The sequence below is a fragment of the Motacilla alba genome, chromosome 12 (genome assembly GCF_015832195.1).
Source record: "Motacilla alba alba isolate MOTALB_02 chromosome 12, Motacilla_alba_V1.0_pri, whole genome shotgun sequence".
Lineage (NCBI taxonomy): Eukaryota > Metazoa > Chordata > Aves > Passeriformes > Motacillidae > Motacilla > Motacilla alba.
In genome coordinates this window covers 14,817,415-14,830,314 of record NC_052027.1, presented here as the reverse complement: position 1 = coordinate 14,830,314, position 12,900 = coordinate 14,817,415, and the positions used below count along the sequence as shown (strand labels likewise).

General features: G+C 50.8%; 1 long non-coding RNA gene across 1 annotated transcript; it reads right to left on the bottom strand.

Annotated features, from left to right (window-relative positions):
* Nucleotides 1-1,744: 1,744 nt before the first annotated feature.
* LOC119706066 lies at nt 1,745-12,899 on the bottom strand. Its single transcript, XR_005258391.1, has 3 exons — nt 12,158-12,899; nt 4,228-5,369; nt 1,745-1,867 (listed from the first exon to the last, which is right to left on the bottom strand). It is a non-coding gene; the product is annotated as an uncharacterized LOC119706066 (long non-coding RNA).
* Nucleotide 12,900: the final 1 nt, after the last annotated feature.

Genomic DNA, 12,900 nt, shown 5'->3' with positions numbered 1-12,900 from the left:
GGAGAAATTCTGCTGGACATCTGTGAAGATGCTCTAGTTCCAGAGGTTTTTTTCCTTGAGTCAAATTCTCTGGTTTTGCAACCCCTCACTGCAGTTAAAATAAAACTAAACAACACCCAAGAATCCATTTCCGTGAAGCATTTCAGGAGCAAGGGGTTGGTTCCTCTTTCAGAGCATCAAAAACAACTTCTTTTTTCCTCACAGTGTTCAGCTGAGCCCTGCTCTTTTTTTCCCCCAAAAAAGTTTCGTTTCCAGGAAACAGGACTTTATTTTGAACACAAAGCATCTCTTTGGCCAGCCTGACGCTCTTGGGTACCCTCACAACTTTTGAATACACATATTTGACCTACAAGAACAGGACCCAGCATAGAGGGAACTGAACCAGATCTCGGGAAGAGTCCAGTCACTTCCCAACCCACCACTCACTTAATTGTGTGATGCTAGGCAGGTCCCTTCCCTCTGTCTGTGTCCCGCTTTCCAAGCCTTGAGTTTAAGATCCTTCATGCAGGATTCTGCTGGACCTCAGAGTTGGCAAGAAGTATCTGAAACACTCACAAGGTGCCAATCCAGTTTCTGGCAGCAGTGCTTGATCAAAAAGGATGAATCAAAACCTCCTTCCTCCTTGTCCCTCGGCCTGATGGCAATGCTCTTCTTAATCCAACTCATGATGTTGTTGATTGTGAGAAGGCACCACTGGCTCGTGGTCAGCTTGTTATCCACCAGGACCTCCCAGGTCTTTACCTGCAAAGCTGTTTTCCAGCCAGGTGGTCCCCAGTTTGTACTGGGTCATTGTACTGGGTGAGCAGGGTCATTCCTCCTTGGGGGCAGGAGTTCCTACTCCCTTTGCTGGACTTCACAAAGCTCCACTTTGCACATTGAGGGCCTTGTGAATGGCACCCTGGAATGTGCAAAGCCAGGGGAGCAGGGAGAGCTCACAGCATTCCATAGCTCAGGTGGTGGATCTTGGAGGAAAGGATGGAATTGGAGACACACATCACTTCCCTTCTGACCACTGCCCACAACAGAGGGGGGCACCGGCCTCGGGACACCCAGGGCACAGGGAAAAGGGGATCCTGGCAGCAGCTGGTGCCATCCCAGCACTGTGCCCATGTTCCTTCACTCACCATCTGATAAGTGAGGAAGCAGCGCTCAGGGAAAGAGGTGACCAGGCAAATTCAAGCAAAGACATCCCAGGGAATGAGTCACCGGCTCTGCGTAAGAAGCCAGACTCCGCTCTGGAGGGAGAAGGCCAGCAGGAAAGCTGAACACTCCCAGGAGATGGCTGCAGGATGATTAAAAGGCTTTTACTTGGACCTTGCATTGGAGACCCCCTGCCGTGGCAGCAGAGGAGTGAGAGCAGAGCTCTGGGTGTGCACAGAGCAGCTGCTGCCCACGGGGACGTGGCAGCGGGAGCTCAGCTCCTCAGGGAGAATGCTCCCAGAGCAGGAGAAATCACCCACCTAAGCCAGGCTTTTCTCAGGAAAGGCTTGGCTCTGGTGGTGACATTTCTCATGGGAAACGTTATTTCCTTGAAAACCTTGGGTATTCAGGCCAGCTAAAAGCTTTTAGCACAGTGGCACCAGACACACTGAGCTGGTTGAGTCAGAAGGTAATTTCCAACACATGTAAGGCAACTTCCGAGGACCAGAGTGCTTCATCACCATGTTTACCTGGTGACAGCTTCAGTTGTGTCTCTTCTAAGAATCAGCCTTTTGTTTACTGTTTTAGCTTATTTCCTTGTGGAAAGCCTTTCATTTACTCCCCAGGATTACCTGTAGCTTTTAATCCCAGCACATGAAGGAGGTGGAAGAGGAACAGCTCTTCAGCAGCAGGGCCAGTGTGCCAGAAATGGTACTTTTCTTTTAAGCTGTTCATTAAGATAACAAGAGATGAAAAGGTTGTGTCAGGAGGGGGATCTTCTCTAGCTGGAAAGCACAAAATACAAGAGCACTGCCGTGTCTTCTGCTGGGTTCCTGGCATTTCTGATCTCACTGCTCCAAGGGTTTGCCCTATGGAGCAGATGCCCCAGAAGGGCAGCCAAGGTGGACGGGTGGATGGGAGAGAAGCTGCCAAGGGACTCACACCCATCCTAGAGGGGCTGCAATGCCTCAAAGAGAGAAGAAAATCTGTCTGGAAAAAAAATCTCAGAGCTCAGACTTGTTGGGTGAAAGGTGTTGGAATGAAAATCATTAATTTAAAGAACTGGGCCAGGAACCAGGGGTGCCAGGCTGAGCTGTTATCTGCTGCATCAGCTGCGAGCCTGGCTTGGGATTTCAAAATAAAATTAGACTTGCAGTATATGTCTTTAAATATTTCAATTACTTTCAGTAATTCATATGGTGACATTTAAACAAAGTACACCAAGCAAACGGCTCCCAGTGCTAAAAGGAAATGTTTGCAGGTAATAATATTTAATTTAAAAGGGAAGAGCTGATATCAAGGCAGAATCTTAATGCTGAATTCAACCTACATTTTTCTCTCTCAACCAAGCAGGGAAGAATAAAGACCCAGGCCAGAAAAATTGTTAAAGATGTAGAGTTGTGTGATTGAAGTGCTGGTCCCAGACACCCCAAAGAGCTGTGAATTATGTGGGAGCCCAAATATTTTCAGGATTGGGGCTGCTGGTGTTTTGTGGGCTCCCAGAGGCGGGGGCAAGCAGTTTCATGCTGGGAAGTGAGGACCACGGGGGCTTGGTGATGCCACCCCCTCCTGCCACACTCACTTGCCCTCCCACAGCCTTCCTGGGCCCTTTGCTGTGAGCCTGTTCCAGAAACTAAAGGGAAAATCCATCCTGGGTGCAAACAAGCAAAACTCAATGAAGTCAGCTCACACACAAGCAGCTTTGCTGCGGTGCTGCCGGCCAATTTGGAGAGCTTAGCTGGGTCTGTTACATCAGTCACACTGGATTTCATAACATCAGACATTTCAATGAGGGTGACTCATTCTCTCTTGAAGGGTATTGTATGTATGAGCAAAGATGATTAACTTTTGCTGAATGGTATGATTTCTGGGATGGGAACTGCTATTAATTAGGAGCGGATCTCAGATGTTCACAAACCCTGTTTTCATGGCCTACTTTGTATATTTTTCTCCATTCTACTTGTTTTTCTAGCTCAGGATAAATATTAAAGTGCTCTTCCCTGCTATCTGGCACTAAAGCAGCCAGATGTCCAGCAAAGGCATCTGACTTTCATAGTCAGGCACGGCCCAGGGCTCAGTTCCTGTGGCCAAGCTTCAGCTACTTGCCCTAAAAAGCTCAGTTTTCACATTAAAAGCAAACAAAACAAATAAAAGAGATCTTCCAGCCTGCACAAGTGCAGCAGATAAAGTACCAAGGGAGGTAAAATAAGCACAAGTGGCTCAGAATGTAAAATCCAAAGAATTATCCTTTCTCACCCTCCCCCCCAAATTTTCTTAATTGAAAGAAAATTGGGGGCTTATGCTAATCTTATGCTTCTGGCTGTTGAGGGTTGAGGTTTGGGGGTTAACACTGCCAAGGATCCTTGGGATAAAGAGTTTGCCAGGTTCAGGGAGAAAAATACCCTTTCAGCTGCACTGGCTGCAAAGCTGGACAATTTACCAGGACAAGCGTCAGGGTGTTCAGTGCCTTCAAGCACTTCTGCAGCACCCAGCACTGTGGTCCTGCAGGAAGTGCCTGGAGAAATTAAGACCAGCCAGCTTGGAAAAGCCGAAGGAGGCAGGCATGGGATGGGATGGGGTGGAGCTGTCCTTCTCCACCCCAGGCAGTGCTGGGGGATGCCAGGGAGCAGCCAGGCTGAAGCTGGGGACCTGACAGGTCAGTGTTTAACAGCCAGGCTGTTCAGTGGCATCTTGCCACCACCTCATGATTCCCAGCATCTCCCCTGGGATGACAACGTCCCCTCCCAGATCCAGGCTATCGGCTCCCTCTTGTCCTAAGCCATGGCACTGGCAGCGAGCAACACAACATTCCACAGAGCCAGACAGCCCACCCTGCTCCAGCTCCACTACCGTGGGCAGTAAAACAGTTCTGGGAATAGACAAACTGAGTCAGTCCCTCTGCCTGGCCAGCAGCGAGCTGGAGGAAGTGTCCTGTTCTTGGTTCCTGGTGAGACACCACCATGAAAGTCAACTGTGACTTCCATAGAAGGAAAGGAAGGGTCACAGCTCAGCCTGTATTCTACCAGCAAGGATGAGGTTCACGTGCTTTGCCCAATACCCCATCCCCATGCCCCCTCCAGCACTTACAGCACTCCTCAAATGTCAGGCAGGGACTGTGGGCAGCAGTGAGGCAAACAAAGGTCACTGGATCTGTGCTTTTCCCCTTCCATCAGCCGAGGCTGCAGGAAGCTCCTGGGCACAGGCTGGAGAGCTGCTCCTGCTCCACAGCAGGCAGTGATGAGGAGCTTGAGAAGCAAACTCAAGAGAAGCAATTGTTTGTAGTTAATTGAGACAAGAAGAGATGATTTTTTAAAATTAAAACTCAGGGCTCGGCATTTGAGCACAAATGGGGGACGAGCAGTGGGACTGCCCTGTGGGTGGGCAAACCCTAACCTGTGGGGGTTTGGAAGCTTTTGGGGCAGTGACTTGCTCTCCTCTACCCCTCCTGCTTGTCACCAGGCAGGGGGCAGAGGGGTGACCTGCCCTGGCTCAGGCACGGCACCCAGGCTTGGTGGCAGCACACCTGGAAGCACCTGCTGCCCGAGCCTCCCTGTAACCACCAGGCTCCCAGGCTTGCTCCCGAGAAGCTGGGAGGTGTGGGAGCATTAGAAGGCTTCTCCTTCCAGACTAAACGGTGAGGAATGTGCATTCGAAACAGAGATAGGGCTGGTTTCACTGGTGCTGCACACCAAAGCCAACCATGAGGCTCTCTGAGATAAAGTGGCGTGTAGGGGTAGGAAAACCCCACCATTTGCCTAAAATTTGCACCCATAAAACGCCACTGGCAGATCAAAGTGTGGATGTGTGATTCAGGCACAAGTCTGGGATGTGTGAGCCACTGCCCAGGCGTGCAACGAAGGCTGAGCCACCAAGGGTTTCCTTGGAGACTGACGCAGAAGGGGCTTCTCCTGCAGAAGCACTTTCTCCCTGCCTTACTAGGCAAAGGAACACCCTGAATCCCATCCCCACCAGGAGAGCCAGCAGGGCTCCGCAGCCTGCTGGGGGAAGGGGCAGTGCCGAGAGCCTCCAGGGGGGCTTTCCTCACCTCCGAGCGCTTTTCCTGTTGCGCAACTCGCTCGTGCTTCTAAAAATGATTGCTGGAGCAACAGTCTCTAAGGCGATTTCCATAACAATGGGTGCAGAAGAACGATCCACGCTGCTGGAGGGATTTGCTCGCTCACACGCTTGCTGAGGACCGGGCACTTCGCAATTCCAGCGCTGAGATGCTCCTGTGAGCGAGAGAAGAAGAGTATTTGACTGAATTGCTCTCAGCAGCTGCTGGAAAGCTCCCCAGAGGCCCTGCTGTCCATTCAGGGAGCACGGGCAGGGCTCTCTGCCTTGCCCCAGGGCATTGCCAGAGTCTGCAGGCACAAAAACACCCACAGCAAAGGTACAAAAGCACAGAAAATGCTTCCACCCCTTTGGCTGGTGCATCAGCAGTGCCCAGCAAACACACACCAGTGCAGGCACCCGCAGAGGGGCAGGAAGGACCCAGCAGCTGCACTCTGGCATCAGCCAAAGCTCCTGCTCCACCCGACGCCTCAGTCCTTGCAAGGCCCCCACGTGTTTCTCTTACATCTCACAGTTCTGGGTGCTCAGCCCCAGCCAAAACCAACCGGGTTTGCTCCTTCCCCACATCTTTTCCAGCTGACCCATTAAAATCAACACTCAGCCACTGCCTCCAGTTTGAATCGCTCACATCCTGCCATTACAGCTTTGTTTAAATCCATGCAGAGCTCAACCTGTTGTCAGACAGACACTAATTGGTGTGTTTCTAATTATTTGTTTCCATCTTAAAACCTGTTTTTCAGCAGATTGCAGCTTTATTTTAATACATGCTTGGCTAGAGCTTGATGTACTGGTTGCCAGTAACCTAGACACAAATGGGATTGCATTGCACAGGGGAAGCGGGGAAAAAAAAGAAACTTGAATTAAGAGCTTGTTCCTAAAAATTAATTAAGCAAAATTGTGAAACAAGCAGCAGTGTTACATTGCAGAAGATTGTTTCTGTATTCCTGTTTCTACCTCTTCAAATAAGATGAACCTTTGCATTCACAAAATGGCATTAGAAACATCTCCTTACACAAACGTTTTGACCATGTTTTTTATGTCATCAAAGCTCAAAAACTTAGGGTTAATCCTTTTCATACTCACACGGTTGGTGTTAAAATTAGCTCATCAGTGGGTGACCAAACCAGGATCAACCTCCAACTGCTTTCCCAGGATGTGAATGCAGACACTCGGACACTGTCCTCAGCCCTGCCATTCAAGCAACACCAATAGGCTTTTCCTCTTCCAGGAGCAGCCCGGGCCCCTTGTCTCTTGCTCATTTTCACACAAGTCTTCAGAGGGCAGGAGAAGTAGCTGAGGTGCTGCTCCAAGGCAGCTGACACCTCTGGGACACACCAGGCAGCACAACCAGTGCTCTGGGACCTGCCTTGCTCCACTCTCTCTCTGTAGCTCTTTCTCCTGTGCTGAGGATTTTGGGGTCTCCGATCTAAAATGCAATTAGGGAAACTGAGGCAATTAAACAAAAAGAAAACCCTATGTTATTTGCTGGCAAATACTGACTTTTTAGTACAAGTCATGTTCTGCACAGCCCTGACTAAAGCTGCTTGCAACAGTCTCACCTTTGGCCTCTCCTCTCCAGCTCCCTGCCTTTGGGAAAATGCTTTAAGAGCATCCCACAGACAAGAAAGACTCAGCCCCCCCAGCCCAGGGGTTGTGAGGACACCCACCCACCAGGACAGGCAGGAGCCACATGAGGAGTGGCAGTGTGCATCCAGCAGCACATTGTGTCCCTGGCATAACCTGACCTCTGGCTGTCTCCACAGTCAGTCACAGAGGGAGAGCGAAAGCCTTGTGCAGCTCTTTCCAGCAGTGAACACACTCTAAGGACATTGATTCCTCTGCAGGCTTTTTGTCAGCAGACAAAGGGGCTCAAAAGCTGATGCAACCAGTGGGGTGTGAAGATGTACTTCCCAGGAGGAGCTAACTGCTAGAGGAAATGGGGTTTTCTGTTGTCAACACAGTGGCCTGGGACTTTGTAGGAGACACCCAGGTTGAGGGCACAGCCCAGGGCACCCGGTCCATCTTGCCCCTGGTGGGCAGAGGCCCAGCTGAGAGGCCGAGAGTGGGCAGCATCTCCAGATGAACACCAGTGACCTCTTCCCACCTGCAGGTCTTGGATTCTGTGGGATACATGGCCCAAAGTGGTCATTCCATCAATGCCGAGCAGCATGGAGGTCACCTGGGAGAAGGCCTTTGCCAGGCCAAATGTTGGGGGTGGCCTGTTGGTTTGGTCCTTGCAGAGGAGCCTCTCATGCACACATCTGCCTGCACCTGTAAACTGAGCCAGTGGGGATGGAGAGGGTCCACCACCTCCTCTTAGCCCTTCCCTATTTCCACACAAAGACATTTTTGGTGAGCTTCCACTCCTTTTTTTTATACTAAAAAGGAAAGAGACGAGGAAGATACGCACTTGATGTTAAGGAAATCTAACAGAGCGTGCTGCAATCCAACTGCTCAGACACATATGCCTCCTTCCTTCTGCTCCGTACCAGCGAGGCTGTGCCATATTTAGAGCTGGCTCCATCTCTCACAAACTTGACCAACTGTTCCTCCACAGTGTCATCTCTGCTTGTTTACCCCCAAACTGTTCACTGAAATCTTCAATTTGGTGAGGGGAAAATAATAATAATAATATTAATTTTAAAAAAGGTTTTATTTTTAATGACAGGAAAAGCACTAAATGCCCAGAAAGGCAGATCATAACAGTGGTGTGTAAAGAGGTCAAAAGATCCCTCGGTGAGTCATCATCTCCACCAGGGACCTCCAGTGTGAGGAGGCAGACGTGTTTCCTAGAAATTGCTTGTTGTGGCGGGGCCAGCCCCGCGCTGGCTGCCAGGGCAGCGGCCGGCCGGCCGAGTCATCGGCCCTGGGCTGCTCCCACAAGAGTGTGCTCCCACAGGAGTGGCCCTGGGATGCTCCCACAAGAGTGTGCTCCCACAGGAGTGGCCCTGGGATGATCCCACAAGAGTGTGCTCCCACAGGAGTGGCCCTGGGATGCTCCCACAAGAGTGTGCTCCCACAGGAGTGGCCCTGGGATGCTCCCACAAGAGTGTGCTCCCACAGGAGTGGCCCTGGGATGCTCCCACAAGAGTGTGCTCCCACAGGAGTGGCAGGTTCAGTGACCACACGTGAAGGCAGGCACAGAGCTGTGGCTACACTGGGGTTACCTGGGTGTGACTCCTCCAAGGAGCTGACCCGTGCAGAGCACTGGGCATCTGCAAAGCAAAGGGGTAACAGCCTCCCTGAGGGAAAGGCTGAAAGTACAGCTTTGTTACAAGTAGGACACACAGGAAAGAGCAGAGAGCATTTCCTGACCTTCCTCATTGTACCAAACCATGGCAAGCTCACCCCAGTGTCTGGGCCTTAGCACAGGGACAGGAGTCAGGCAGAGGTGGTCTTGCTCCACGCCTTCAGCCATGGTTGTGTCACACATGAGGCAGAGGTGAGCCCTTGTCCTCCCACACAATGAGGGGCCTTGGAGACGTCTCACTGAACATCCACCCCTGTGTCTGGCTTGCCTTTGATGTCAAGACACCGCTGTCTGCTGGAGGGGCTGGTGACAGCCTGGCCTGCAGCCCTGCAGGATGTGCAGCAGAGCACCCCCACACCAGCCATGGGCCTTGTATACAAAACTTGCTCACACTTGAGGCAGGTCTTAGGGAGTTAAGAGCATTTTCTTGGCTTGCTGTGCTGGTGGAAGAGTGACTTACAGCACAGCAGATGGATAAAATTCTAATTTGGGTTTCACATGATTTATATATAAATAGGCTTAGACGAGGTTGCGCAGAGATGGCACAGTCATCTGCCAGCCTTGCTCTGTTTACCTCGAGACCCTCTCCTCCCCCTGTTAATGAGCACCCCAGCGGTGCCTTGTGTGCTGGCAGTAACGAGTCACCTCAGCTGTGTCACCTCCTGCCAGCACCACGGCTCCCAGCAGGGCAAAGCAGCCTCCTGCCACCCCACCTGGCTGGGCACAGCTTTTGTGCTCATCCCTCAAACCCAGAGACAAATTGTGAAGGAGCACACCAGATTCACAATTCCCATGGTTGGCTCAGGGGAGTGGGGCAGGTATGGACCACGCTGCTTCCTACCCAGGCGAGTGGGAACAAGAGCAGGGCTCTCCCAGCCCCCACGCACTCACAGGACACCAAGTTCTGCTGGGGCCTCTCCCCAAGGGTGGGTGGCTCAGAGTCAAGGGACACCAGCGGCCCCACTGCCACCCTCATGAAAATGACACCGTAACTCCCCCTCCTCCCCACTAGTGCGTCACCAAGGAGCCTTCACCACATCCTGACAAAAATCATCAAGCACATCTTTGTCGGGTTCAGTTAGAAACCTCTTCCTCATCTCCACTGCTCCTCTATCCCTCAAAGAGTGACATGACCCCTCCTAAGAAGGGGCTTGTGACAAACAGTTGAAGGTCTGGCTCCTGTGAGGCTCCAGCATGCATCTGCTGAACATCTCCATCACATGTGCATTGTCTCCTAGAAATCAAATGTGACATGATCCCAGCAGGAGAAAAGTAGGAAACTGAGCTGCTAGTTTCTTTAAGTGGTCACCAGAAGCTGGATATGTGGCAGCTGCATCTTCCAGTGTCAGATACAGCTCAGGGGTCACTCAGGCCCGGTGCAGAGGGCAGGGGCAGGGCTCTGCTTTTAGCACACATTGACCACCAGATATCCCAAGGTCTGAGATGCAGGGGAAATCAAAGCAAAAATGCCAGGTCTGGCCTGAAATGGGAAGTGGGACACAACTTTCTCCAGTCTGAAGGCCAAAAGCCAGACTGCCAAACAGAATGACACTTCTCCCCGTGGGCCCAAAGTACCCCGTGTCACACAGTGTTACATTGTCATGTGAAACCTCTCCCTTTGAGTGCCTTTGGTCCTGGCAAAATGATCATCGTCACAAAGCAGATGCATTGTTTGAGGTAGAAAATGATGGAAACATCATTGAACTAGCCCGGAGTTTGTCTGCCTCCATCCTCATTTTTACAACCTGATTTTCTACAGAAACAAGGTTCTCACAGCCACACCACCCCTGCACCCCTCCTCTCCAACTCTCCTGCTTTTTGGACACTTTCAGCCACATGGGACTCCCAGTTATTGTGGGAATGTAAGTTTTGTGGAGCTGGGAGGCTGATGAGCAGGTGATGGTGTGTGTTTAGCTTTTAGTGGCCAGTGAAAGCGGCTGCACGTCCTTTACTCCGCAGCATAAACCATCGGAAAGCAGGCTTTGCTGGCTTCCGCCGCTCGTGGAACAAGTTGTATTATTTGTATCTTTGTATCCTAGGAGCCCTAGTTTCTGTCCTGCACAGCCCCTGGCATGAGCAGTATTTTCCACGGTCAGCCTGGAAGGAGGGAGCAGACTTTAACCCCTCAGTGCAAAGAGCAGATTCCCACATCAGGTTATTTTCATGCAACCCTCCCTATGAGAAAAAAAGCCCTCCTAGGACCAAGGCACTGTGCAGAGAAATCTCAAGGGGTTGCCTCTAGGAGAGGTTCAGGTGGCTTGGGAGCAGCTGGGGACCCTCCTGGGGGGCTGCTTGAGCCTTCACAGCTCCTGCAGCCAGTACCATCCTCAAACCCCACCTTCAGCATGGCTGCTGCCAAAACTCTCTGATTCAGCCTCTCTTTCCAGCCATGAATCATAAACCAGCTCTTCACCAGCTGGGATAAGGCTCAGGTCACCAAAAAAAGGAAGAAAAAGAGATTTCTCAAGGGCTAAAGCAGATAAAGCCCCTATGATTTGACAGAGCTTCCCTGCTTATGCATCTGTGCTGGAGGAGAAAAGTGATGTTATGCTGGCAGTTGGAAATACTTCTGCCCAAGGAGGTGCAAGCAGAGCCAGGTCCCTGCTCTGGGCCACGGTGGAAGGTAACAGGAGCTTCATCAGGCACCTCCAGCTTGAGACGAGCAGGCCAAGCCACACATGGCTTAGAGCTTCTTGGGATCTGAGCCTGGTACATGCTGAAGAACCTCAGGTCCAGAAGGGGAAGTCTTTAGGGAGATCACAGCCATCCCAGAGCACAGCCACCCTAGTCCTTGTTGTCCGGGTTCATCACTGAGCTCTCCTCAGCCAGCCTGAGCCACATCAACATTCCCACCCCTACTTGTTCCTGTTGTCCCAGATCTGCCCCTAATTACGGGCAGCAGAGAGAAGAAGGGAAGCACAGAAGGGCTAGAGATTCAGGGCAGAAAGTGGTGGCATGCTGGGACTCCAGCAATTCCTAAGAGAGCTGCAAATGTCCTGTGCATGAGGGCTAGGAGAGATACAAGGTGCAGGACCAGGTGGTCCATGAAGCCCCCCATCAGCACCTCCAAGGGCTCGGAGCCAAGCTGGGCTCTTTGCAGTGTGGCTTGTGGCATGTGTGGGCCTTCAAAGCGGGACCATGACACTTCTGTTGAGCTTGGAGGGTCAGTTTGTGCTGCCCTGGGAAAGAAGAGCCAGTGGCAGGTCCAGGGCACTGCCAGCAGCTGGGCAGAGTGTTCCTGCATTTCCCAGTGCCCACAAGAGTGGCAGATGAGAAACACGTCAGGCAGAAAATATTTGGGGTTTTCTTCTAATAGTTGCTGCCTCTGCACTGAGGACATGCAAAAAAAAAAGGGGGCTGGATCTTCTGTCAAAACCATTCCCCACTCCTGCAATGTTTTTAAGCAAAACCCAAAGCATTCCAGAAGAGGATTGGGAAGACACCCATAAACCAGAGAAAATAACTTATGGTTAAAAAGGTTTCAGAACTGGATGATTTAATTGTTTCTGGATTTCATCTCAGAGTTCATTTTTCTAAAGTTTCCAAAAAGCACCTACTTGGTAGTAATGGCAAAGATATTTTCTTGGAGAAGTGTGAGTAGCTGGTAGAGGCAATGTCTGAAAAATAATAAAAAATAACAAAACTTTGCTCACTCCCCAGAGCACAGAAATCACATTTGTCTAAGAATATACTTACAAGAGCAAGATTTCACCAGCATGTGAACCAGCAGTTGGTATGGACTCAGTCTCTGAGGCTTTCCCAGTGTCTTAGCAATTAAGTGACATTATCTCAGTCCCAAGCAGTAGAATTTCTTACATCTTCCAACAAATACCCCGTCATCAAGCTGGAAGCTTTGACGAACAAGACAGCTGATTCCTGCCACAGATCACAAACCTCTGCTTCCCCTGGTGAGTCAACATTAAGCAAGGATTTCAGCGTGAACAATGAAATCACAAATCCAACCTCGATCCATGCCAGCAGAAAAGTTTGGATGAAGCATCTACTGAAGCCTCTTCCTTGAGCAAGGGACTTTCCTGAGCTGGGGGCTCAGGGTCACTGCCTGTCCCTTGGGACACAGGGCCATCGGAGCCTGGGTTATTTCGGTCTCATGTGGAGTGAAATCACCACCACTTCAGTGCCACCGGTCCCCATTCACAAGTCCATTCACTCCAGAGCATTCCCATGGCCAGATGTTTATCGCTCTTGTGTCACCCTCCAACTATTTTGCAGGGGTGGTAGGAGTGGCTTTTGGAAGACATTTGAGTACACACACACAAATACAGGCTTGGGCTGCTGTGTGTTTGGACAAATAAATAAGTGCAACTAATCAGTAGAAATGTTTTTATGTTAGCTGTGACCGGGAAGAGAGGATCCCAGCCCTGCCAGATAAAATTCCCTGTGGGGATTTCTAAGTGCACCCAAAACCAGCTGGACTAAGA